The following is a 25,739-nucleotide window of genomic DNA, read 5'->3' on the forward strand; positions in this document are numbered from 1 at the left end:
TGTGCACGCAGGGTTCCAGCGACAGGCAACAGCCTTGTAGGGCGGGTGTGTGTTTGTGCACGCAAGGTTCCAATGACAGGCAACAGCATATGTGGGAGGGGGAGGGAGGGTTCGGGCAAGTGGCTGGCAGTGTCCCATTTTCTCTCTGAGAAATATGGTCACCCTAACTACAATACCTTTCTTTTCTACTCCCCCTTAACCACTGTTATTTTTGTATGTACGAGTGAAAACTGTGTTTTCATTGCTTACCTGTATGCATCTTCATAATTAAGCAATAGATTTAGCAGCAAGCTATCTAAGTGATATACTTAACAACCAATAGTACCTACAATCTGTCTGCCCACACACCTCCTCCTCTACATTACACCCAGTTCTTGTTGCATTTGCTCAGAACAAATGTCTGTCTTATCTGGAAATGTCCATGTACTTGTAGGTTATAAACAGAAGGCAGATACTCATACCTCCTGAAACTAAAGTAATCCATGAGGTTTGATTATCTAGTGTCATAAACCAGGAGCTGCTGACAACAACCCGCCTTTGAAGTTACTGTATAGGTTAACTGTAAAGTGTTATTTCCCTCTTAAGATAAGATCTGATAAACTGGACTTTCCATGCAGCTGCAGCTAAATACACCTGCCAATGTGTTTTGACTTTTACCTGACTTTTCTTTTCTCTTTCTCTCTCATACACACACATACACTTGAACAAGATACGGGCTAGTAGTTCTCAGCAGAAAACAAGTGGAAATGATTAAGCAGTCTGGTAAAGTAAAATAATTATCAGTAGTCTTGGATGCCACAGACTTCTAAAAGCTCTGGAATTCACTCCTTCTCGCAGCCTGCAAATGCCCAGATCTGTCCATTATTGGAATGCCATGCAAAACATCTGTTTAATCTGGTTTATTTGGGTCAATATTTGGGAGGATTTTTATATTTAGTGGGCAGCAGGTGGTAAGGGCAGCAGGGATTGGTTTGTGTTGTAGCCAGTTGTTGGTTGAAAATGTTTATATTTTTCAGAGGCTACTGATTGTAATTATTATAAATTAGAGATGGTCATAAAATAGGGGGAGGAAGGTGTTTTTGTGCAGAAATGTTGCCCTTTTGTTGCAATACTGAACTCCCAAAGTTGAATTTTTGTTTTGTTTTGGCCAAATATTTTTTGTTTTCTGAGCATTTGTTTTTTTAATGAAAAATCATTGCTTTTAAATAAAAGCAGACACTTTTGAAAAAAATTTCATTTAATTGAAAACTCAATTTTCCATAGAAAAAATTTGGATGGAAAAATTTTGACCAGCCCTATTATAAACAAGTCCAGCCATTTTAATGGTGGGTGCAATATATATTAATGAAGTAAATCTTAGCCTGATTTCCCTGGGGAGATTCTTATTTATCCAGATTACTAAAGTTGGGGTTTGGTTTTTCTGGAAAGTTGACTATTCATTATTTAGTACCTTTGTATACCAAAGGCTTTCCAGATATCTGGAATATGAGTGTGACATACATACATCCTGATTATCGATTTGAAATGAATTGTGATATTGTAGGTTTAAATGTGTTCAAAATGTTCTCTGCCTGTATAGTTTTTGCTAATTTTCTGAATGTTGACTGGAAACTACCATATATGGCTGGAACTGCAGAAGCCACAGTTGTGAATCGCTCCATGAATTTTCTATTTTTTGTTTTATGAGCGCTTTCTTTCATGGCCTTCTACCTGTTTCTCAGCTGCTCTTACGTCATGGTGAAGCCATTTGATTTCCTTTATCAGCTGATATTTTTTAAAAAATCACAATTATAGTTCTAGCACCTTATTGAAGTAGTTTGTGCATAACTTTAAACTCAATAAAAATGTTTCTATGACTTCCCTGTAATTATGTTCACTGATTGTTCCTGGAAACTGTCTTTGGCAATTTACCATTACACATGTCTGGGCCTGGTATTCTGGAAGAATTCTCCTAATAATTAATTCTAGATACCTTGTAAGCACCTTTTCTGTTATCTGGACTAGGCATATGCTACTCTTATACCAATATCACTTATATTCCCCCAAATCCAAGATTAATATCTACTGAAATGGTCTATCCTGATTAAATGTGTTGGATACTCTAGAGCCAAAACACTAATCAACATATTAAATACATTCAGACAAACTAATTGATTACCGGATACCTAGAAATAACCTACTACTACATAGTAATAACAATTAGAAGTGCATGAAGAATTCTTAATGAACAATTTATTCAAATAATTTTGCCTTTTGAATTTATTTGGCAATTATTCTTGGAGTGCACATTGTTTGCAAACATTTCACTAAAAGAGTTGACAGTCCCAAATTTTTGCTGTGTATCTAAATCACACAGAATTATTTCTGTTCCCTGATTGGAAGACTTGTGTAACTAGCCCAGATGGTACAAATTGTGAATTTTACAATTCAATATACCAGGGGTAGGCAACCTATGGCACGCGTGCCAAAGGAGGCACGCAAGCTGATTTTCAGCTGCACTTACACTGCCCGGGTCACAGCCAACGGTCCGGGGGGCTCTGCATTTTAATTTAATTTTAATGAAACTTCTTAAACATTTTAAAAACCTTATTTAATTTACATACAACAATAGTTTAGTTATATATTATAAACTTATAGAAAGAGACCTTCTAAAAACGTTAAAATGTATTACTGGCACACAAAATCTTAAATTAGAGTGAATAAATGAAGATTCGGCACACCACTTCTGAAAGGTTGCCAACCCCTGCAATATACCATTCAAAATTCACTCTTGTCAAATTCTCAGCCTTAAAATTCACTTTGTCCTAGTAAAGTTTGAGTGCTTGAATGATCAAACTGAAATTCACTTTCAGATTCAAATGAATATTTGGAGATACTCACCCCCCCACCTCCCCGCCGCCATTTATTCCAGTGAGAGTGAAGAAAAGAAGTTGGTGTACATATTATGTCACAGCTGTGGCTTCAGCAGTTCCACCCATATACGAAATGCTACCCAATATGTTCTTGGGCTGTGATGTCCTGTTTGTTCCGTTTTTTTCTCTTCTTCTTTTGTTTGCAAATGTTTCTGCTGATTGCATATTACTTTGTTCCTTTGTTATTGCAACATTTAGTAAGGAGGAAAATCACCCTTGGTGTGGCGGGCTGATACAGAGCCTTCTAATGCACTACTTAACCCCAGGGTGAGGCTCTGTGGTGAGCAAGAGAGTAGCCATGCAAGGAGTCTCTATGTTTCATGTGTGCTGTGGAGGCTATTCCCCAGGCCAGGCCCGTGTGGAAGGGAGAAGCCTGATAAGAAGTAACACGTTCTGTGATTAGGTAAATCTAGTGGCCCAAGTGCAAATGGATGGGAATATGTCTGCTGCTCCTGTCCATTGGCTGGAATTTCAATATCTGATGAACTGCAGTGCAATCCTGCAGTCTGATGACTTTCAGTGGTGGACTGCATCTTTCCCCATATCCCACCTTTGTACTCTAATGCATGCTAGCATTTATGCAGAGTGAGTGAATTTCACCTTTTATGAATACAGTAAGTTAATAGTATTTTAATAACCTTGAACACTCACTTCCAGACTACAGTACTTGTGAAAGGCTTATGGGGCATTATATTTTATATTATTTCACACTATACACAGTCTGAAGAACCTTGAGAAATTCCAGCTTTCAGCGTTACAGCCATTTGATACACATTACAGTAATTTAAAGTCACTTAATGTGATTTCAATGTTTTTGAAGGACTCCATTATTTTCCCAAAAGTTTCTTCAGTTAGGATGTGAGTTAGTGCCTCCACTGAAGCATTTCAAGGGTATAGGAATCTATTTACAAATTTTACATTCAGAAAAGAACAAAACCCCATGAAACTATGCCAAAAATAGTGTTTTTTCTTTATTCCTTTTGAATAACTCACATTCAAAGCCTAGGTAATTAAAGTAAAACTATGTATTCATTCTTGCTAAGCAAATTAGAGGAATAAGCAAAAAAAGGATGCTCAATTAAAATCAAGTGTTTTAAAGAGCTATCTTGGGATTTGTGTAATCATTAGTGGAACATCTTCATTTTGGTTTTGAAGTGTTTACAGGAACACTCACTTTTCTAAATATTAGCACATGGTAAGATATTAGCACATGATAAATCCTTGAATTTTGGGAATATTCAATCTCAAACCTAAATGTAAATTTTGAAAACACTTCCAAACTTCAGAATGGGTTGAAACAAAACCCTACATCCAAATACCCTGAAATTTGAGCCCAGATCTCCTTTTGTGATGTATCGTCTCCCAGTTGTGTGGGAAATCCAGGAGTAACATGGGAGCAAGTCAAATAGAAAGCCAGAGATACTATTCCATTCCTCTTTTTTAGGCTTTAAGGCTGACAGCCAGGGTAAGCTGGGGGTCTAAACATCACTGTGAAAAGATATGTGGCTACAAGTCAGACAGTCCCAGTAGTACCGAATGTGGAGAAATATGAATTTCGTAAGCACCTTTAGAGGAAGAAGGATAGAGTCCCAGGTTGGAGCACCCCTGGAAGACCCAAATTGGTTTATCAGTTCAAACGCTACACCCGTATAAACAATTTTAATGAATAATTTACGCAAAGGATTTAACCTGTTTTTCTGCTCATGAATTGTCTGCTAACAATTTGCAAATGTCATGAAACAATTCATTATTGGCAAAATAAACTCTCAAAGAATAATTCTTGGTCTGTGGCTCATTAGAAGAAGTTCGTAGTATTAAGAAAATTCATGCTGCTTTGGTTAATTTTGATTGGACGCATAGGTCATATGGTATGTTTCTGTTACTGGACAGAATAAATGTAACTTATGGAATGAAATTTTCAAAGTGAATATTCATGTTTACACATTTGGAATTTTCCTTCCATGACAAGGTTGCCATATTTGCTTACAATTTGCTGTTTCCTTGAACATTCACGCCATCAAACTCATTTGCAAGACTATCTCAGGAAACACAGAAGGGATACATACACAGCCAAAGTGAATTCGCTTACAAAATTTGAACACATATATCCTGAAATTTGCTGAACTATTTGTTGCAGTATTTGCCCAGCTCTGTTCAGTGCCTGCCCTTAGCTATCAGACCACTCTTGAATGAATATTTAATCAATTCTATTTACCAGTGTGGAATGCAAGTGAAAGCCTACATTTTGAAAAGTGACAGTGATTTGGGTTAATCCATTCTTGAGTACCCATTTTGAGACACTTCAGAAAGGCCTGATTTTCAGAAACGCTGAGTACCCACCCTCGCATAATCAGGCCTTTCTTAGATGTCTCAAGATAAGCATTCAAGAACAGCAAAACCTCAAAAACATTTGGAAAATTAGGCTGAAACATTTGAAGGGAAGACATTCAATGTAGAGTACTTACTTGTGTTGATGGGTATCCTCCACCTGCACTAAAAACTCCCTGCTGTGTGCCACACAAGGACTTTCAGGATCAAGACCTTAGTTACACCGGCCTGGACTATACATAAAATTTAGATGGATCTAGCTACATTGCTCGGGGGTGTGAATTTTTCACACCCAAATGTTGTAGTTAAGCCAATCTAACACCCCAATGTAGATGTAGCTGGGTTTGTTGACCTAGCTATTGCTACTCAGGGAGCTGGATTAGCTACATCATGTCTACACGATGGCACTACAGTGGCATAGCTATAGCAATGCCTATTTTGTAAACATCGCTTCAGTCCTACAGATGGTTTTGTTCCAAGAGAGGCAGGTAGAGAAGAGAACCATTAGCCAGGCTTCAGAGATACACTTTAATGATTAATACTCTCATCTGACTGCTGTAGAGTGTTATACATGCACTATCACTTAGCTTCTGTTCAATTCCAAGAAACAACAGCTGCTGAACAGTATACTTGCATTGACAGTGCCACACATAGAGGAAGGAAGATTGGTCTCATCTCCTTTGCTAGTTGTGTGCTGCCACCTACTGGCATGTTTCATTGCCTTTGTCAATTGTTTATGTTCTCAGGGCCACACCTGTGTGTCTCCAAACACCCTTTTGAAAGTCACACATCATGAAATTACCCTTTTAACCAAAACTTTGGTCAAGGTCAAAATCTTTATACTGGGTGTTCCCTTTCAGAAGCAGCATAACGATGGGAGCCAAGAGTAAACAATGTAAAGCTGCTGTCATGCTGTCTGGAGTGGCTCACAGCCATGAGTGCCAACCTCAGGGCAGACTGTTAAAAAGCAGGCAGAGACCCCAAACTACTTTTATGTTCTATAATTAGATTTCACCAACCCAGTAACAAGTGTGAACTCCTAAAGCACTGTAACAGTCTTACCATGGAGTCTCAGACAGTCCCCTGGGGCATTCCAGTCTATCTTGACACCCTGGCAAGATGGACTAAGTGATAGATGGTCACTTTATACCAAAAATCACAACAATGTTCAGGTTACTCCCAGTCCCCAGGACCAATCGCTTACCCCAGATCAATGGTACTCAGCTCTCAAATCAAAGAGAACACCTGTAACCAATCCTGTAATAAACTAAAGATTTATTAACTAAGAAGAGAAATAAGAGAGTTATCTGCAAAGTTAAATTGATTGGTTGAAATTGAAAAAGGTAACATAAGCTCGTATAATAAGCGCTGTCTGTGGCCTTTAGGGCTGACCCATGCCAAGCATCATGGGGATCTCTTGCTTATATTTGGGATTTTTTGCCCTCAGATTCCAGACAGCAGAAAGATCCACCTTTTTTCTTGTCAGGGATTTTTATCCCCTTCACCCCAGAGTCCAAACTGATGGGATAAGTTCATGCACAGGCCTTCCCTTCCTGGAGGGAGTGAGGAATGCCCTCAACAAGGTCTCTGCCCTTTGATGCTACACAGTGCCTCATTTGCGTTCATTAGGCCATCTTGTGTGCTGGACGAGCACATTATCTTAATAAATGTGTTTTTTCCTGTTTGGTGAGATACACAATAGCAGAGGTTTACAGTGCAAACACTCAATGTGACGTTATACACTGGGATACAGATATCGTAAGTAGGATTAATACATGCAGTATCCTATAAGCATTCCATAAAATCTAAACACTAAACACATTCTTATAATACTAATATCCATTTAAACTATACTAACCCACAGGTGAGCCAGACTGGTGTTCAGCTATGCATTTATCAGTGTTCAGCGAGGCCCTGGGGCCTTGCCATGAGTTGGCACTGGTCTGCCAGTGTCATAGCTGCCTAAGGCAACAGTAAAGTGCATTTATTGTTCTCCCCAAATGAGACGGTACCAATAAGTGGTAAGCTCTGGGACCTGACTCTTTAGGGGAAACTGTGTGCGTGTAGGTACTGACAATAGGAAATATATCTGAAATTTCAGTATTTGGATGTGCTGCTTGGGCCTCTCATGTGAGTTAGTTAGGTGCTGGGGCACTGTGCCCCCAATTAATTCTCCCCAGAATGGGTAATATATGGGTGTGATATTTACTCCTTTATTGTTCTGATGAGACTTTTATTGAATATAAATGCAAAGGGAGCTACGTCAGTAAGAACAAAATTCAACTCTCATTCAAAATGAACTGTAAGGACAATTGTACACAGTGTAGACAGACAGACAGGGCCGCCCAGAGGATTCAGGGGGCCCGGGGCAAAGCAATATCGGGGGCCCCTTCCATAAAAAAAAATGTTGCAATACTATAGAATGCTATATTCTCATGGGGGCCCCTGTGGGGCCTGGGGCAAATTGCCCCACTTGCCTGCCCCCCAGGCGGCCCTGCAGACAGAGGTTAACTAAACTTCAGCTAATACTTAACGACTAGCCAGCTTTTCCTGTGAGAAAGAGAGAAGTCCCAAGAATAGCAGAAAAGATCAGAGCAGACCTCCTGTGACTGTCTCACAACTACAGGAGAACCTGTCTAAACCCAGGGACAAGTCAATTAAGACCAATTTCTGCCACCTTTACTCCATTGAATCATACCTTATTCCACCAGCAGTCTCCTCCGAGCCAGTTGGAGTGGTTGTGGGGAACAGGCAGCATTGAGCAGGTATATGGGTGCAGAATTTGGCCCTTGCTGTTTCTCAAAGAGATTGTGGACCAAGTTCTGCCTTGTCTTATATGACATACAACCCCAGTTTGCCGGGGTAGTCATCTGCAAAATGCACCTTTCTTTTTAAATGACAAACAGGAAACAATTAGAGGCAAAACTCCATATTGTACTGCTTTATGTGAAACTGGGCCATTATTTTTCCTGATTGCACCAACAGCATCAATATTTTTGTACAAGTCTGCCTAGTAAGAGCTAAATCCCTCACTCACCCATGTCAAGGTGAGGTGATATTGACATTATTCTGAATAAAATGAGCTTATTGTCCCTCAATGATTTCCATAACAATTTTGCCTTAGTTTACAATTCAGAATGAGGATTTCTCTATCTGCCTGTTTGCCAAACTCAGCATTCCAAAGACTCTATCAAGTAGCATCCTCCTGCCCTGACATCATTACCAATAATAAAGGTTCTACAGTCAGAATTTAGCAAACATTTTTATTGACAATCCACACAGAAGACTAGAATTGAACTTGCTCTTTTATAATTATATTGATTTCTGATACTAACAGCAGTAAAAACTTGTTATTGTTAGGAAAGCTGGCATCCTCAAAGACATTTCTCAAATCTCCAGGGGTAGGGAGAGAACCAACTATATGCAATTAGCAAGGGGAAAGATGGAAAATTCAGCTTGACTATTTAGGCTAGGCTATGATTGCTCAAAGGGAAAGAAAGGACTTCCTCGCAACCTGCTCCACATGGCAATGGATGAAGTTCACAAAAGACTTGAAACTGTCACTGAAAACTCCAGCAAGTATGTATGACTTGAAGACACTAAGGAGGAATGGGTTTATTAAGCAGCATCCATTTTACAGTCAGTTTTCTAACCCTAACCAAGCTTTAATATAATTTTTATTCACTTTATTTTTCACAATAGTGGAAGGAACCTGTTCCCTAGACTCACTTTGTTATTGTGTTGAATTCAGTGTCTATATTATATGGTATACTGACATTGCAGCCTCACAAATCAGGGTCAGATTACTGGAGCCATGAGAGTTTACACTAACTCAAGATCTGCGCCCCAGCATCCGCTGATTATGCAGTATTTCCCTCTTCCCCACCCTTCCCCCAGAATGACTTGTTTCTTCCTCTTTAACGTTCTAGTATTCACTCCGAATCCTGTGGTTTATTTCCCCTCTTACTCTGCAGTTTCTCTTCACTGAGCTGAACATTCATGCATGTTTTCCCTGTTCAGCCCTGTAGTTGGCTGGCTCTAAACTTGGGCTCAGCCATTGTCTCTTTATGTCTCTTGCCCTCTGGAACCCCACTCCTGGGCAAGTTCACTGTTTCCCGCAGGAGTTGAGCTCACTCCCGGGATCCTCTCTGAGTCCAATTACCCCTTGTCCCTGGCACTGCTTCTCAGGTCCAGCTACAGGGCACTGACAGAGAGCAGACATCCAGAGCCCCTGTCAGGGCTGCAGTGTCTGTCTGAGAAAAGGGAAAGCTGGTAACTGCCTCTGTGTGGGCCCTCTAGCAGCCTCTCGTCTTGGGAAATCTTCCCCCCCGTTCTGTGCCAGCTTCACCTTTTTAAGCTTTCCTTCTTCAGGTAAAGAGCATGCTCTGCACAGGTGCACCTAATCATCACTGCCTGCGTGCAGGGATGCTCATTAGGCTTGCCGTCAGTGGGATGGGGACGTGTCCCATCACAACCCCCCCCCCCCCCCCCCCACACACACACAGGGAATCAATGTTACATATTTAAGAAACAGACTGGCAAATTCTGCCTTTCCTCCTGTAGCAGCCTCAAAGAACAAGTCTGTACATGAGGATTGAGCTCTTTGCAGGTTATGCAAAACCAAGGTGATTTGTAGAGGCTTGAAAGGGCTATTTTCTTGGATTTTTTGTCTTGCTTGCCCAGCAAATGCCAACAGGGGGAGTTTCAGATCTACCTCAGACTTATAGTGCTACAGTATCCTTGGTTATAGTGAAATTGATCATAGGGGTACAAGTTATTGAAATTCAGGAAAATAAACACCATACCCTTGTCTTCTTAATGCCTCCTCCCCTTAAAGAAACATTTCAGTGGCTCTTCTTCAGATTGAAAGCAAAGGTACAGTTGCCATCTCTGGTTAAACTTCAGCACTATCTTTTTAAAAAGAGATCTCAGGGGAAATAGCTCTATGCTATGTTTTATTGGAGTGGAAGAAAACTAAAGTTTCTCTGGAATGAGTCAAAACCAGGATTTTTTACTCAGCCTCCATAGCCCATCTCCTGAAACAAAAACAAACAAAGAAAACCTACCACTCCTCAACCACTATCATCTCTGGTGGTCGGGTACAGTAGAATCCTCTTCCTCATTTTGTATAATGTAAAACCTGAATGAGAAGATTTTACAAGCCAAAATTCTGCCTCCTGGCTTATCCCCAATATCAGTGCATAACAGCAAATATGTAGCCAAATGGCAAGTGCAAAATATTCCTCTAAAAAAGAAGAGGAGAAACTGGGGGCAGTAAAAGATATTTTAAAATATTAGGAAAGTTGGTCTCTGTTCTTGAAAGACAAACACAAAAGCCATGTTTATGTAGTAATTATTGAAGGGGATCTGGTTTTGTTAAGATGCTCTTATATCTTTTTAAAAGATAGGCTAGAAAAGGATTATGCAATGCAGCAATGTAATTCTACCAATCACTGGCTCTAATTTCGTTAACCACCGCCCCACGATTGCAGAGTTTTTCATTTCTCATTTGTTCTTTGTTGTCACTTTGACATTGTCTTCATAGTGGAAACACTCCATCCATAGTGTCTGATACTGGCTGCTCAATTAGGCCGTTTCTATACTATAGAGTTTTGTCGATGCAAGTTCTGCAGACAATCTTTCAACTGACTGGCATTTCCAGGTCTTTGTCAATGTAGTAACTCTTTTAAAATGTATTTTGTATTGATTTTTCAACCATTGTATTTTAATATTTTGGTCAATAGAAAGAGATCAACACAAATGGTTTTAGATACTAACACGTTCAGATGGAGATATCACCATTCATTCCTTACTATTTTTTCCTCAGTGTCCTTCTGTAACAAAGAATTGTGCAGGTAACAGCAACATTTTCATGTAAACCAAAGTCATAACATACATCAGTGAAGTATGTGAATGCTTTTTCTGGGAGAAAACAGACCAATAATTTCTTCATCTGCAGCAGACAAATGACTAATCCAACGATTAACATGAATAGTGCACCTACAGACCTAGCCATATAATTAATTCCCCAGAAGCAAAGAGTTTCAGCTCTCTGAGCATACATTCAACCCCAGCAGGCCCAGGGTTTGGAAGTCGAATTCCATTTCCAGAGCTGCTCCTTTTAGCTGACAGCCTGAACTGCAGCACCAGGACCATTTAAAGAACATTTTATACTCTTAGACACAATGTTACTTTTTCCTTGTGCCCCTTAAAGTGACATTTCATTTGAGCGAGATTGGCACATAAATACTGAAATATGATCACATGTATTTTACGTGATTATCCATGCTCAGAAGAGGAAGTAATGATCTGATAACTGATTAGAGCTCTAATAGTTGTGAAAAGGAGAAGAGCTAGAGACTCAGCTAAGAACTAAACTATGTTATGTGGAAGGCACAGATATTATGGTGATGAGCAGCAGTTCAACCCCCTAAGATAGATGGATGTACTCATTTTTGCAAGATAATCATATTTCATTATCTTTTGCAGCATAGTCACTTATTTTTATAAAAAGATTATAACAGGGCGTTGAATCTGAGTGTATAGGGTCTAAGATGCCTCTTTGTATGTGTGGACTATAATACTAAAATTCAATCTTTTAAACCATCATAAACATCATGGTAACCTGTAAAATAACAAAGTAATTGTAAGCACTGACCTAGACATGGGAAGTCAAAGATGTCTCTGACTGAATAATATTCTTAATAGAAACTAATGGCAAATGGGAATATAACTGAGCATTGCCTCGATACACAACTTCAAATGCCACATAATCCAAAGTAAAAAGTAATGTGCATGTGTTCCCAAAGATACTCTTCAAATGGAGGAGCTGTATATCAAAACCTTATTTCCTGGTAATGAATTTTAAATAAGTGCCCAGGGGCATCAGGTCACTGATGTTTCTACTTTGCAAACTGGGTGGGCTATGAAAGCTCTTAAAACCCTTCAAAGCAATTTTTTTTTAAAACTAGATTTAACTGACCAAAACTTTTCAAGAAAAATACCTGAAACAATTAGGAGAATGAAAACCAGGTCAGAAAACTTGGCCCGTGGCTGAGGATTTACATAAATAGGCCTAACCTTTGACTTGAAAATAAAAGGTAAGTACAGAGCTCTGACAGAACAGCAGGTCATTGGCATTTGCTCTGTAAAGTACTGCCTCTGATGCTATGACAAAAATGTCAAGAATTCCACTGATCATTGTGCACTGATAGGGCTCAAAGGTATGCGGACAGGCTAGCAGAAACCCAGCCTACCTGACCAATTGAAACTGCGGTACTCCCACGCATTTTATAACCTGCAAGCTGTGAGCGTGGGAAAGCAAATGAGGCCTTTGGAGACTAATTCCTTCTAAAAAGGAGGAAGATGCCTTCCCAGAAGGGTGATTTTGAATTCTTGTGGTTTGGGCAGCATATAAAATAGTTACTACACAGTCCTCAAGTGAGCAACACAGTAGTTGCCTCCAAAGCATGTATTGTTCAAAAGGCTTTATTATCGATATTGAATTTACTAGTCAAGATCAATCCAAAATTTAGCACTATTCAGTTCTGGGATTTTGTCAAGGCTGGTCTCTACTTAATAGCAATACACAGCCGTGGAAATGGTAATAATGTGTGGAGAGTTAACTGCCTGAAATATTATGTCTATTCATTCAATCCTAGGCAGTGATCCTAAAGAGTAAGCATAGCCTCATGTTATAGCGTACATCTGTGCTACTTCCTTTTTGTCTGGTGATGGCTCCATATTTAGGAATCTGAAAGTAAAAGATGAACCACATTTTGCATTTTTTGTGTCTACTTCTATCACAGTAACCCAGAAAGCTATGAAATAAATCTTCACATTTCTACAATGAGCAAAGAAAAAAATCATGAAAGCCAAAACAATAAATGAAAAATGTTTTATGTTCTTATGTTACACAGAGACAGATTCAGTTTCCTATTACACTTCTAGGCGCAAACGTACATAAAATATCCTACAGGCTGTCTCCAACTTGTTTTTCTAATTAATTAAAAGTGATCCATTACAGAAAACCTGAAGGAATGTCAAAGATGCTCCTGTCTGTACTGCTTTTGTCTCACTTGCTGCAACAAAGAGGGAAGCTGTTGTTGCCTGTCTAGTAGATTATTGAAGGGTGGCTGTACTTTTGGTATTAAATCAGGAGAGGTTGGAGATGTGGATTATTTGTCTTTCTTCCCCATTGACAGACTGCTCCTGCAGTTCTCAGATAGGTAAAGCTTCCATTGGAGTTCATGGACTTTAAGAACCGCCAGTCTTGTGGCTAACCTTCCAATCATTTCTCTTCCCTGCAGCATTCATTACACTTGTAGACCTCTGTGGCTGCTCACAGATGGGTTTGATCCAAAGCCTATGGAAATCAATGGAAACACTTCTAATGACTTCAGTGGACTTTGGATCAGTCCCAGTTTGTGCACCATAACTTAGAATCTTCTAAGAATGTGACGTGGGATAATACACAATGAAGAGCAGATACTTCTCTATACTAAAATGGGTTTTGGAGGGGGGTAGGATTGATTGCCCTGTTAATGATCATCACATTTTGTTGGGGCAGAGGATATTTTCACAATCAATTCCCCCCCATCTAGTTCTCACTATCCTTCAGCTGAGGAAGTCTGCACAGAACAGTGTTGCTTGACTGGCCCCACAGGCACAGTCTCTAGAACACACGCTCTTTGCTGTCACACAAAGGACCGCACAAACTGGGATGTCTCACATATAGTGGGCCGCTCACTTCATTTCCTGAACAATTATTAGGCCAGAATGCATGAAACTGCTGGGATTAAAGAGAAATTAAAATGACTTACTGCTAGACTCTTGATATGTCATGTATATATGGCACAATACCAATACTAGACCTAGCCATAGTCCATCCCCAGCTCCGTGCCTCAGCTGGGCTCTACTCTTATGCCATTTTGAGTGGGCAGGATCTCTTTGGGCAGTGGCTGCAGAGCAGCTCTATGGCCTCTGCTGACCCTCACCTTTCTTCCCAAAGGTTAAATCCATGATTCCATTGCTGCCAATTCTACTGCCGCAGACTAGGGAGAATCATTAGGGGAAGGCAGTGCTTCACACAGTGTCCCTTCATAGCAGGGGATGCTCCATAACTGAGTGACAGGCAGATGGAAAATGAGGAGGTCAAAAGGCGCCTCCCCCCCAAGCACTGGAGCTGGTTGACAACTCTGAAATGGCAACAGGTACCCATTGCTTGCAGACCATTGGTAATGGGTGGAGCTTAGCTCAGGTCCCCTATAACACCCTCTAACAACTAATATTTTGGGTGAGTGAGTCTGGGTGTCCCCATCTTCAGGAGGCTGGGTGTCCCCATCTTCAGGCCTCCCTTTTTTATCCACAAAGGTCTTCCTCTGTAAAGGGCTACTGCTCTCCCTGACCAGCAGTAGCTTCTGTGTCTCCTCTGCTGTGGAAAGAATGGGGCCAAGAAGCAAAGAGACCAATGGAGGGTCCAAGTTCATTCTGAGGGCCCATGGGACCTGACTATCATGACTCCCCCTGCAGTGGCTGACTATCATCAAGTGCAATCAAACAGGCTTGTGTTATAAATACAGAGATGTTGGCAGAAGTCCACAGAGATCTTGGGAACAGGCAGATCACACATGCTCCATTGTACTCTGTTTCTACATACATACTGGGCTTGGACTTGGAGGTTTTGTGAGGTTCTCAAACTTTTTCAGACATTTCATGTTTTACAATGATGACATCAATGGGTCCAAGCTTTAACCCCAGGTGCCTTAGAGGGGGTTCAAGATGTCATGTTAAGATAATGCACTTTTTTGCATCAACATGGAAAGGACCTATGGTATTTTTAATAGAAAGACTTAATGGATTCATCTGTACTTAATATGTTTACAGTTAATGTCTTGTTTAAACATGCAGGCTATCATACTCATTTCATCCAATAGGTAACTATGACTCTCACAGAAATGTGAGATGCACTGATCTGTTGGAATGCAAATTAATTATAATTCCTCTTTGCCTATAACCAGCATAAAATGAACCACAAGGGAGATGTGAGAATCATTTACTCTCAGGGAAACCAGAGCATGGAAATCAGGACAGTGGTAACTTTGATTTGCAGTGTGTAGGTACTTCGCTTCTGTATTGAAGGAGGAAAGGAGGAGGGCTCATTAGAGAAATGCAATGATAGTCTGATACAGAGGAAAAGCCATTCTGCTGTCACCCAGTATCATCACTTGTTAGGAAATACTGAATGAAGCAAGGGGGGAGGGGGAGGAAAACTTAGATTGGTCACTGCATGGTGCTAAGACTGAGAAGTCAGAAGACTAACATACAGCAGCATAACAGCTGGCAGACAGTATAACCTATTTTAGTCATCATGCTCTTCTTTGCTGCCAAGGCAAATTTGGAGTGATTTCAGAGGAGTTACTTCCAATTTGCACTGGAGAAATTGGGATCAGAATCTGGCTCAAGGGTTACACACATGCATGTTTGCAAATCTAGCAAGCGTCACTTTCAAATATGCCAAATGCTGTGCATTTTCTAATAGCCGTCTGGATTGTAATATTTTTTGATTATCTCCTGCTGTGCTAAAGAGCTGTTCAGGACATTCACACAGAGGTAGGAAACAGGCATTCGAAAACAAAACTTGCAATATTGGGCCAACATTGCTTTATTGTTTTCCAGTATAATAATAATAAATGTAATCTCAAAGGGGCCAAATTCATTAGGAAATTAGTTGGTGGGTTAATATACATTGAAGCATAAATGTGTTGGAAAGAATCTTTCAGAATACTTTACAGGACTTATCTGTCTTCCACTAAAAGATGCAAGGAAGAAGGATTGTCCTCATAAACTGACAGATCTTGTGGATAATGAGCTTTTCCTAAACGTTCTAAGACATCCCATCGCCCTGCTGCTTACTAGAAGATGCACTGGTTGAAACAGCAGCAGTGGAAGATGCGGGCTTTGGTTTTTTGACATTTTTCCAGTGTGACTTTTGGGAAAAAAATCTGCCTCCTTTGAGATCACTGAAACTGTTTCCAACTCTGTTAAGAGGAGGTTACTCTCTGGAATCTGAAAGTAAATTTCTTCTTTGAGTAGTCTGGGGAAGGCCCAAGCACAACATGATGGATCACATGTCCATCTTTTTTTCCTAAAGTGTCTTTCATTTTGACTCTGAACAGTTCTAAGCATTTTAAAGGTTGGGTCTAAGTTTTAGTGTGGACCTCAGAAGATAGGCTGGAATAATTCTTCAGCTAAAGGGAATGGTGCATAGTAATAGCTGTCTCAGCCAAGCAGGCTATAGTGTCAAATGTGTAATGCACCACTCAGAAGGCATGTTTGTCATATGTTGATCTTTAGACACCAAAGATTTGACCTCCTTCCTTTCTGTATCTGGTGGTTTCTCCAGAGGTGGGAGAAGTTTCCCCTGTAAATAGAAGTCAGACCTCACCAGTAATGCTTGAAAATTTGCAATCTGTAATTCCCCCCCCAATTTATACAAGCACTTTGACTTTTTTTTTTCCTGGTGCACAGACTTTGATGGTCTTTCATGGCTACCTCTCTTCCTCATTTTGACTTGGTTTAGAAGTGGAAGGACAGAAATATTACAGGAAAGTTTATTCTCGGGATACTTTTGATCTGGCTCAAACCTGAAGAAATGCCTGGCAGCTCACAAGAAAGACAGTTGTAAAATGTCCAGCCTGATTGGAGACCAAAAACAAGATGATTTGGGATAAGCACCAGAAATGAACCTCTAAATCTTCTGAAGTTCACCAATGATTATTATTATTTACTCTTTATAGAACACCAAATATGTGCCAGGTGCTTCACAGACAGCGATGAGGATAGGTTGCCTGCCCTGAACCGTTTACAGTCTTAATGGACAACATACAGGTAAGGAATGGGAAATAGCAACAATCAAGTGAGAGAGAGAGTAATGTTGATTAGCGTGGCTTGTTCGTTCTATGATTTTTGGTTGAATTGTTACTATTAATCCTATCAAGTTAATATTTGAATGGAGGGAGAAATAGGGTTGGTCGGCCTCAGTGTAGGGTGGACTTTAAGGAGGAAGGGGTGGAAGCATGGTGAAAGGGGTCAGGAAGAGGGTCCAGGTGCTACATAGAAGAAAGTGCAGAGATGGGAATGGAAGAATGTCTCGTGATGCACAGAAGAAATATGCTGAAACCATGTGAGTTTGATTCCGCAATCCACCGCGTATGATCACCGCTTCTCAAACAATTAATAATCCCTTCCATGGTTTACAGGTAGAGTGAATATTTTGTTGTTGTGGGAATGATTTTTTTGAAAGATATTTGTGTCCTGCCAGGTGAAAAGATTTAAAGATAGTGAGATGTGTGGAAAGGCGAAGTGAGGCGGTGTTTCCAAAAAGCATATTTTGAAATATCCATGGGTGATCCAGAGACTCAGATGTTTGGATTCTAGCATTGTGCTTTAGGTTTCTGTCACTTAGGTGGTATAACATGAGCTTGATTATGAAACTACAAAATTGTGTTTGCCTACAAAAAAGTGAAGCCCATCAATTACCTAATCATTTTGCCTGTTGTTCTTCATAGTTGATAGGTCACTTGACTGGATTAGAAGCAATACTATAGCAAATCATATAAGTCACTAATTGGCATTAGTGAAGGAAGACCCCATTTCCATGATGGTACAGTACTCAATTGAACAAGAAACTATTATATTGTCTGTTACTGGCAGATTGCCTTATCACTTACCATTTTAGATGTCTGGAAATAAAGCACATGGGAAATTTTTTTATGAGTGAGGATATGTTTAAATAAATAAATAAATAAACCCATGCTTTTACAAGAAGTTTGGTTTTACGTTAGCTTCTGTGACTCATATAACAGGGGAGCTGTATGCGATGTGAACTAGTCGTTAATCTGCATGAGTCACTACAGCGTGATTTCAACACAATTAGCTTCATTCAGAGCCGAGCTGAGGGAGTGTGGAGTGTTATGGCCACAAAGATTTAGCGGCCTGGAATATTTTATTACATAAGGACCAATATCTCACTGGCCTAAGCTGTTGTATTTCCACTGAAGTCCGCTCCACTGCAATCTGCTGAAGTGGTTTCAAACGTTATACGTTTTGGTCAAAACTCAGTACTGATTGAAGTCAAGGGATTTGCCATAGAGTCTAGTCAGCATTATTTTCATGGATTAAATCAAATGAAACAAACAAACCTCTCGAGTGTTTTCTTCTCTCGACTTTTGAGAGGCTCTGGGTACCTTGCTTGAGTCCAGACCTGAAAATTTGCATATACTCAGTATGGTGCAGCAGGACAAACTCAACTGAACCAAAACTTTCCTACAGTATTAGCTTGAGACTGTTTAAGTTGATTTTTTACTGAAATTTGTTGTGTTTATAGAGAAGTTGTAAATCAAGGTCAGTTATAAAGTCAAAAAAGGGATTGGACATCCACATGGAGAAGTAGAATATGCCAGAGTTGTCATAATTAATTATCATGAATTTTGGAAAGGATATTAAATCTTCTGGTGCTGGGGTTACCTCTTGCACTGAGCTTGCCTCTCCGGGGGAGGGAACTCCAGTTGCTAGGAAATGGCAGGTATTAGTAATGGGAGATTCGATCATTAGAAATGTAGATAGCTGGGTTTGTGATGACCGGGAGAACCGTATGGTGACTTGTCTGCCTGGTGCGAAGGTTGTGGATCTCTCGAGGCATCTAGACAGACTTATGTGTAGTGCTGGGGAGGAGCCGGTGGTCGTGGTACATGTAGGTACCAATGACATAGGGAAGGGTAGGAGAGATGTCCTGGAGGCCAAATTTAGACTGAAATCCAGGACCTCTATGGTGGCATTCTCAGAAATGTTCCCAGTTCCACGCGCAGGGCCAGGTAGGCAGGCAGAGCTTCAGAGTCTCAATGTGTGGATGAGACGATGGTGTAGAGAGGAGGGGTTTACATTCATTAGGAACTGGGGAAACTTTTGGGATGAGGGGGAGCCTATACAGGAGAGATGGGCTCCACCTAAACCAAAGTGGAACCAGACTGCTGGCACTAAACATTAAAAAGGTTGTAGAGCAGTTTTTAAACTAGGAGATGGGGAAAAGCCGACTGCTGCAGAGGAGCATGTGGATCGGACAGAGACTTCTCTTAGGAGAGAGTCTAATGATAGAGAATCTCCAGGTTATAGTCAGGAACAGAGGATGGAGGAGGATAATGTAAGGGCCAGATCAGATGATAAACATTCACATAAAGAATCGGACACATCAGAAAAGGGCAGACAAATAAACAGTGACAAGTTTTTAAAGTGCTTGTACACAAATGCTAGAAGTCTAAATAATAAGATGGGTGAACTAGAGTGCCTTGTGATAAAAGGAGGATATTGATATAATAGGCATCACAGAAACCTGGTGGACTGAGAACAATCAATGGGACACAATCATTCCGGGGTACAAAATATATCGGAAGGACAGAACAAGTCCTGCGGGGGAGGGAGGGAGTGGGAGTGGCACTATATGTGAAAGAAAATGTAGAATCAAATGAAGTAAAAATCTTAACTGAATCCACATGTTCCATAGAATCTCTATGGATAGAAATGTCATGCTTTAATAAGAATATAACATTAGGGATCTATTATCGACTACCTGACCAGGACAGTGATACTGATGATGAAATGCTAAGGGAAATTAGAGAGGCTATCAAAATTAAGAACCCAATAATAGTGGGGGATTTCAATTATCCCCATATTGACTGGGAACATTTCACTTCAGGACGAAATGCAGAGATAAAAATTTTCGCTACTTTAAATGACTGCTTCATGGAGCAGCTGGTACGGGAACCCACAAGGGGAGAGGCAACTCTAGATTTAGTCCTGAGTGGAGCGCAGAGCTGGTCCAAGAGGTAACTATAGCAGGACCACTTGGAAATAGTGACCATAATACAATAGCATTCAAACAGCCCAACACTGTGGCATTTAATTTCAAAAGGGGGAACTATGCAAAAATGAGGGGGTTAGTTAAACAGAAGTTAAAAAGTACAGTGACTAAAGTGAAATCCCTGCAAGCTGCATGGGCGCTTTTTAAAGACACCATAATAGAGGCTCAACTTCAATGTATACCCCAAATTAAGAAACACAGTAAAAGAACTAAAAAGGAGCCACTGTGGCTTAACAACCATGTAAAAGAAGCAGGTTTCAGAGTAGCAGCCGTGTTAGTCTGTATCCGCAAAAAGAAGAACAGGAGTACTTGTGGCACCTTAGAGACTAACAAATTTATTAGAGCATAAGCTTTCGTGGACTACAGCCCACTTCTTCGGATGCATATAGAATGGAACATATATTGAGGAGATATATATACACACATACAGAGAGCATAAACAGGTGGGAGTTGTCTTACCAACTCTGAGAGGCCAATTAATTAAGAGAAAAAAAACTTTTGAAGTGATAATCAAGATAGCCCAGTACAGACAGTTTGATAAGAAGTGTGAGCATACTTACAAGGGGAGATAGATTCAATGTTTGTAATGGCTCAGCCATTCCCAGTCCTTATTCAAACCTGAGTTGATTGTGTCTAGTTTGCATATCAATTCCAGCTCAGCAGTCTCTCGTTGGAGTCTGTTTTTGAAGTTTTTCTGTTGTAATATAGCCACCCGCAGGTCTGTCACTGAATGACCAGACAGGTTAAAGTGTTCTCCCACTGGTTTTTGAGTATTTTGATTCCTGATGTCAGATTTGTGTCCATTAATTCTTTTGCGTAGAGACTGTCCAGTTTGGCCAATGTACATGGCAGAGGGGCATTGCTGGCACATGATGGCATATATCACATTGGTAGATGTGCAGGTGAACGAGCCCCTGATGGTATGGCTGATGTGATTAGGTCCTATGATGATGTCACTTGAATAGATATGTGGACAGAGTTGGCATCGGGGTTTGTTACAAGGATAGGTTCCTGGGTTAGTGGTTTTGTTCAGTGATGTGTGGTTGCTGGTGAGTATTTGCTTTAGGTTGGGGGGTTGTCTGTAAGCGAGGACAGGTCTGTCTCCCAAGATCTGTGAGAGTAAAGGATCATCTTTCAGGATAGGTTGTAGATCTCTGATGATGCGCTGGAGAGGTTTTGTAAAAGAAGCAGTGAGAGATAAAAAGACTTCCTTTAAAAAGTGGAAGTCAAATCCTAGTGAGGCAAATAGAAAGGAGCATAAACACTGCCAAATTAAGTGCAAGAATGTAATAAGAAAAGCCAAAGAGGAGTTTGAAGAACGGCTAGCCAAAAACTCCAAAGGTAATAACAAAATGTTTTTTAAGTATATCAGAAGCAGGAAGCCTGCTAAACAACCAGTGGGGCCCCTTGATGATCGAGATACAAAAGGAGCGCTTAAAGACCATAAAGTCATTGCGGAGAAACTAAATGGATTCTTTGCTTCAGTCTTCTCGGCTGAGGATGTTAGGGAGATTCTCAAACTTGAGCTGGCTTTTGTAGGTGACAAATCTGAGGAACTGTCATGGATTGAAGTGTCACTAGAGGAGGTTTTGGAATTAATTGATAAACTTAACATTAACAAGTCATTGGGACCAGATGGCATTCACCCAAGAGTGCTGAAAGAACTCAAATGTGAAGTTGCGGAACTATTAACTGAGGTTTGTAACCTGTCCTTTAAATCGGCTTCTGTACCCAATGACTGGAAGTTAGCTAATGTAACACCAATATTTAAAAAGGGCTCTAGAGGTGATCCCGGCAATTACAGACCGGTAAGTCTAACGTCGGTACCGGGCAAATTAGTCGAAACAATAGTTAAGAATAAAATTGTCAGACACATAGAAAAACATAAACTGTTGAGCAATAGTCAACATGTTTTCTGTAAAGGGAAATCGTGTCTTACTAATCTATTAGAATTCTTTGAAGGGGTCAACAAACATGTGGACAAGGGGGATCCAGTGGACATAGTGTACTTAGATTTCCAGAAAGCCTTTGACAAGGTCCCTCACCAAAGGCTCTTACGTAAATTAAGTTGTCATGGGATAAAAGGGAAGATCCTTTCATGGATTGAGAACTGGTTAAAAGACCGGGAACAAAGGGTAGGAATTAATGGTAAATTCTCAGAACGGAGAGGGTAACTAGTGGTGTTCCCTAAGGGTCAGTCCTCGGACCAATCCTATTTAACTTATTTATAAATGATCTGGAAAAAGGGGTAAACAGTGAGGTGGCAAAGTTTGCAGATGATACTAAACTGCTCAAGATAGTTAAGACCAAAGCAGACCGTGATGAACTTCAAAAAGATCTCACAAAACTAAGTGATTGGGCAACAAAATGGCAAATGAAATTTAATGTGGATAAATGTAAAGTAATGCACATTGGAAAAAATAACCCCAACTATACATACAATATGATGGGGGCTAATTTAGCTACAACAAGTCAGGAAAAAGATCTTGGAGTCATCGTGGCTAGTTCTCTGAAGATGTCCGCGCAGTGTGCAGAGGCGGTCAAAAAAGCAAACAGGATGTTAGGGATCATTAAAAAGGGGATAGAGAATAAGACTGAGAATATATTATTGCCCTTATATAAATCGATGGTACGCCCACATCTCGAATACTGCGTACAGATGTGGTCGCCTCATCTAAAAAAAGATATGCTGGCACTAGAAAAGGTTCAGAAAAGGGCAACTAAAATGATTAGGGGTTTGGAATGGGTCCCATATGAGGAGAGATTAAAGAGGCTAGGACTCTTCAGCTTGGAAAAGGGGGATATGATAGAGATATATAAAATCATGAGTGATGTGGAGAAAGTGGATAAGGAAAAGTTATTTACTTATTCCCATAATACAAGAACTAGGGGTCACCAAATGAAATTAATACGCAGCAGGTTTAAAACAAATACAAGGAAGTTCTTCTGCACGCAGCGCACAGTCAACTTGTGGAACTCCTTACCTGAGGAGGTTGTGAAGGCTAGGACTATAACAGCGTTTAAAAGAGAACTGGATAAATTCATGGTGGTTAAGTCCATTAATGGCAATTAGCCAGGATGGGTAAGGAATGGTGTCCCTAGCCTCTGTTTGTCAGAGGATGGAGATAGATGGCAGGAGAGAGATCACTTGATCATTGCCTATTGGTCTACTCCCTCTGGGCGCCTGGCATTGGCCACTGTTGGTAGACAGGATACTGGGCTAGATGGACCTTTGGTCTGACCCGGTATGGCCGTTCTTATGTTCTGCTTAACCCAATCTCTATTAATAAAAACAAACATGGAGCCAGAAAACTTACCAGGTTCTGGGGGTGATTTCTGCCTCTTCTGTTTCTGCTGCCAGTTCTGCAGTGGGCTACTCCTCCCAGGGGCGGTGGCGGGGGGCGGGGCATCAAAAAGTTCCTTTGAGTACGGATCCACGATGTGCCGCAGCTACTCTGGCGGCAAAGCCTCCTCAAGGATCAGTTTCAGTACCAGAGTCACTTCGGTAGCCTCATCCGCCTCCTGCTGGCTCCCCTCCAGTCCTATACTGGATTCAGGGGGGTGAGAAGGTTACCATCCTGGCTGACCAGGCTGTTGTGAAGAGCCAGTGGCTCAGTGCTCGGTGCAGTACCCAGCACCCAGTCAAATCCCTCAGAAAAAGGTCAGGATGAGGCGAGTTCCTAGAGGTGTAGTTCTCTTTCTTGGCTTTCTGGTAGTTGATCTTCAGCCATTTAATCTGCTCCTTGCACAGGGTCTGGTGAATCAGTGCTGCTAACTTGTTTGTTATTAGCTGGTACGTGTGGTCATTCCTGGAATGGTTGCTAAAGTTGAACTGTTTTCTCACCATGCACCAGAAATTGACCAAAATCTGGCTGTGCTCCCACGACCAGTTAGCAGCACGCTTGGCAAAGGATGACTTTTTGTTGGTGGCCATCACAAACACAGGGGAAGGTTCACATGATAGCGCTTCGGCCCGAGCCCCAATGCGACCAGGGCTCAAACTTTTCTGGGGTTGAGTCAGACAGAATTGTGTGCAGACGAAAGAGGGGTTGTGCTTGACCCTGAGTCTGGGCCCAGTCTTACACTGCATTTTAGACATATCCTTAGAGATGAGTTCAAATGTTGGAGGTGAGATATCCCATATCTGCCTACTCCATGGTTCCTACACCTTCCTCTGAAGCCTCTGTTCCTGACCACCATTTGAGACTGGATACTGGACTAGATGCATCCTGGGTCAGATCCAGAGTGGCTATTGCTAAGTTCCTAAGTTATCCTTTGAGTCTTTGAATTTTTCAGATTGAAATAATAATAATGATAATAAAACTCCCTAAACAATTATCAGAGCTTCTTTTTTTCTTTGGGTACGTACTAAAATTTTTTTAAACATTGTATAAATTGTTGGTTGGCTGATGTTGGGCGTTAAAGTATGCATTTATTAAATATAACGCTGCCCTCTGAAATTTGACATTTTTCTGTATTAAATATGGCATTTTTCCCCCATGAAAAAATACAGTCTTATTAATGGGACATTAATATGCTAGATAATATTGAGAATGTGGCACAAATTAAAAACTAGGTGGCCCCAATCAAATTAATCATTAATCATTAAACATGCTTGCTTTTAAACCATGTGTAATATTTACAAAGGTACACTCACTAGAGGTCCCTTGTGTGCCCTCAGGGTCTGGGAGCATGCCTTGGGTGAGTTCGGGGGTTACTGGTTCCAGGTCCAGGGTGATAAACATATCCTGGCTGTTGGGGAAACCGATTTCTCCGCTTCCTTGCTGTGAGCTATCTTCATTATCTTCATCTTCATCATCATCTTCCACGTACTCCGAACCCGCTTCCCTGTTGCGTGATTCTCCATTGATAGAGTCAAAGCACACGGTTGGGGTAGTGGTGGCTGCACCCCCTAGAATGGCATGCAGCTCCGCGTAGAAGCGTCACGTTTGCGGCTCTGCCCCAGACCTTCCGTTTGCCTCTCTGGCTTTGTGGTAGGCTTGCCTTAGCTCCTTAATTTTCACGCGGCACTGCTGTGCATCCCTGTTATGGCCTCTGTCCTTCATGGCCTTTGAGACTTTTTCTAATATTTTGCCATTTCGTTTACTGCTACGGAGTTCAGCTAGCACTGATTTGTCTCCCCATATGACGAGCAGATCCCGTACTTCCCATTCGGTCCATGCTGGAGCTCTTTTGCGATCCTGGGACTCCATCATTCTTACCTGTGCTGATGAGCTCTGCGTGGTCACCTTAGCTCTCCACGCTGGGCAAACAGGAAATGAAATTCAAAAGTTCGCGAGACTTTTCCTGTCTACCTGGTCAGTGCATCTGAGTTGAGAGCGCTGTCCAGAGCGGTCACAATGAAGCACTGTGGGATAGCTCCCAGAGGCCAATAACGTCGAATTCCGTCCACACTACCCCAAATCTGACCCGCAAAGGCCGATTTTAGCGCTAATCCCCTCGTCGGAGGTGGAGTAAAGAAACCGGTTTAAAGGACCCTTTAAGTCAAAAGAAAGGGCTTCGTCGTGTGGACGTGTCCAGGCTTAATTCGATTTAACGCTGCTAAAGTCGACCTAAACTCG

The 25,739-nt window shown here is 41.0% G+C and overlaps 1 long non-coding RNA gene across 1 annotated transcript in view; it reads left to right on the forward strand.

Annotated features, from left to right (window-relative positions):
• Positions 1–25,739, forward strand: part of LOC135977435 (uncharacterized) — a 105,417-nt gene that overhangs the window by 14,045 nt on the left and 65,633 nt on the right. The window contains exon 2 of the long non-coding RNA XR_010594928.1: positions 17,039–17,129. This is a non-coding gene — a long non-coding RNA (uncharacterized LOC135977435). The remainder of the gene's footprint in view (positions 1–17,038; positions 17,130–25,739) is intronic.

This window comes from Chrysemys picta, chromosome 1 (assembly GCF_011386835.1).
Source record: "Chrysemys picta bellii isolate R12L10 chromosome 1, ASM1138683v2, whole genome shotgun sequence".
In the NCBI taxonomy this organism is placed as follows: Eukaryota; Metazoa; Chordata; order Testudines; family Emydidae; genus Chrysemys; species Chrysemys picta.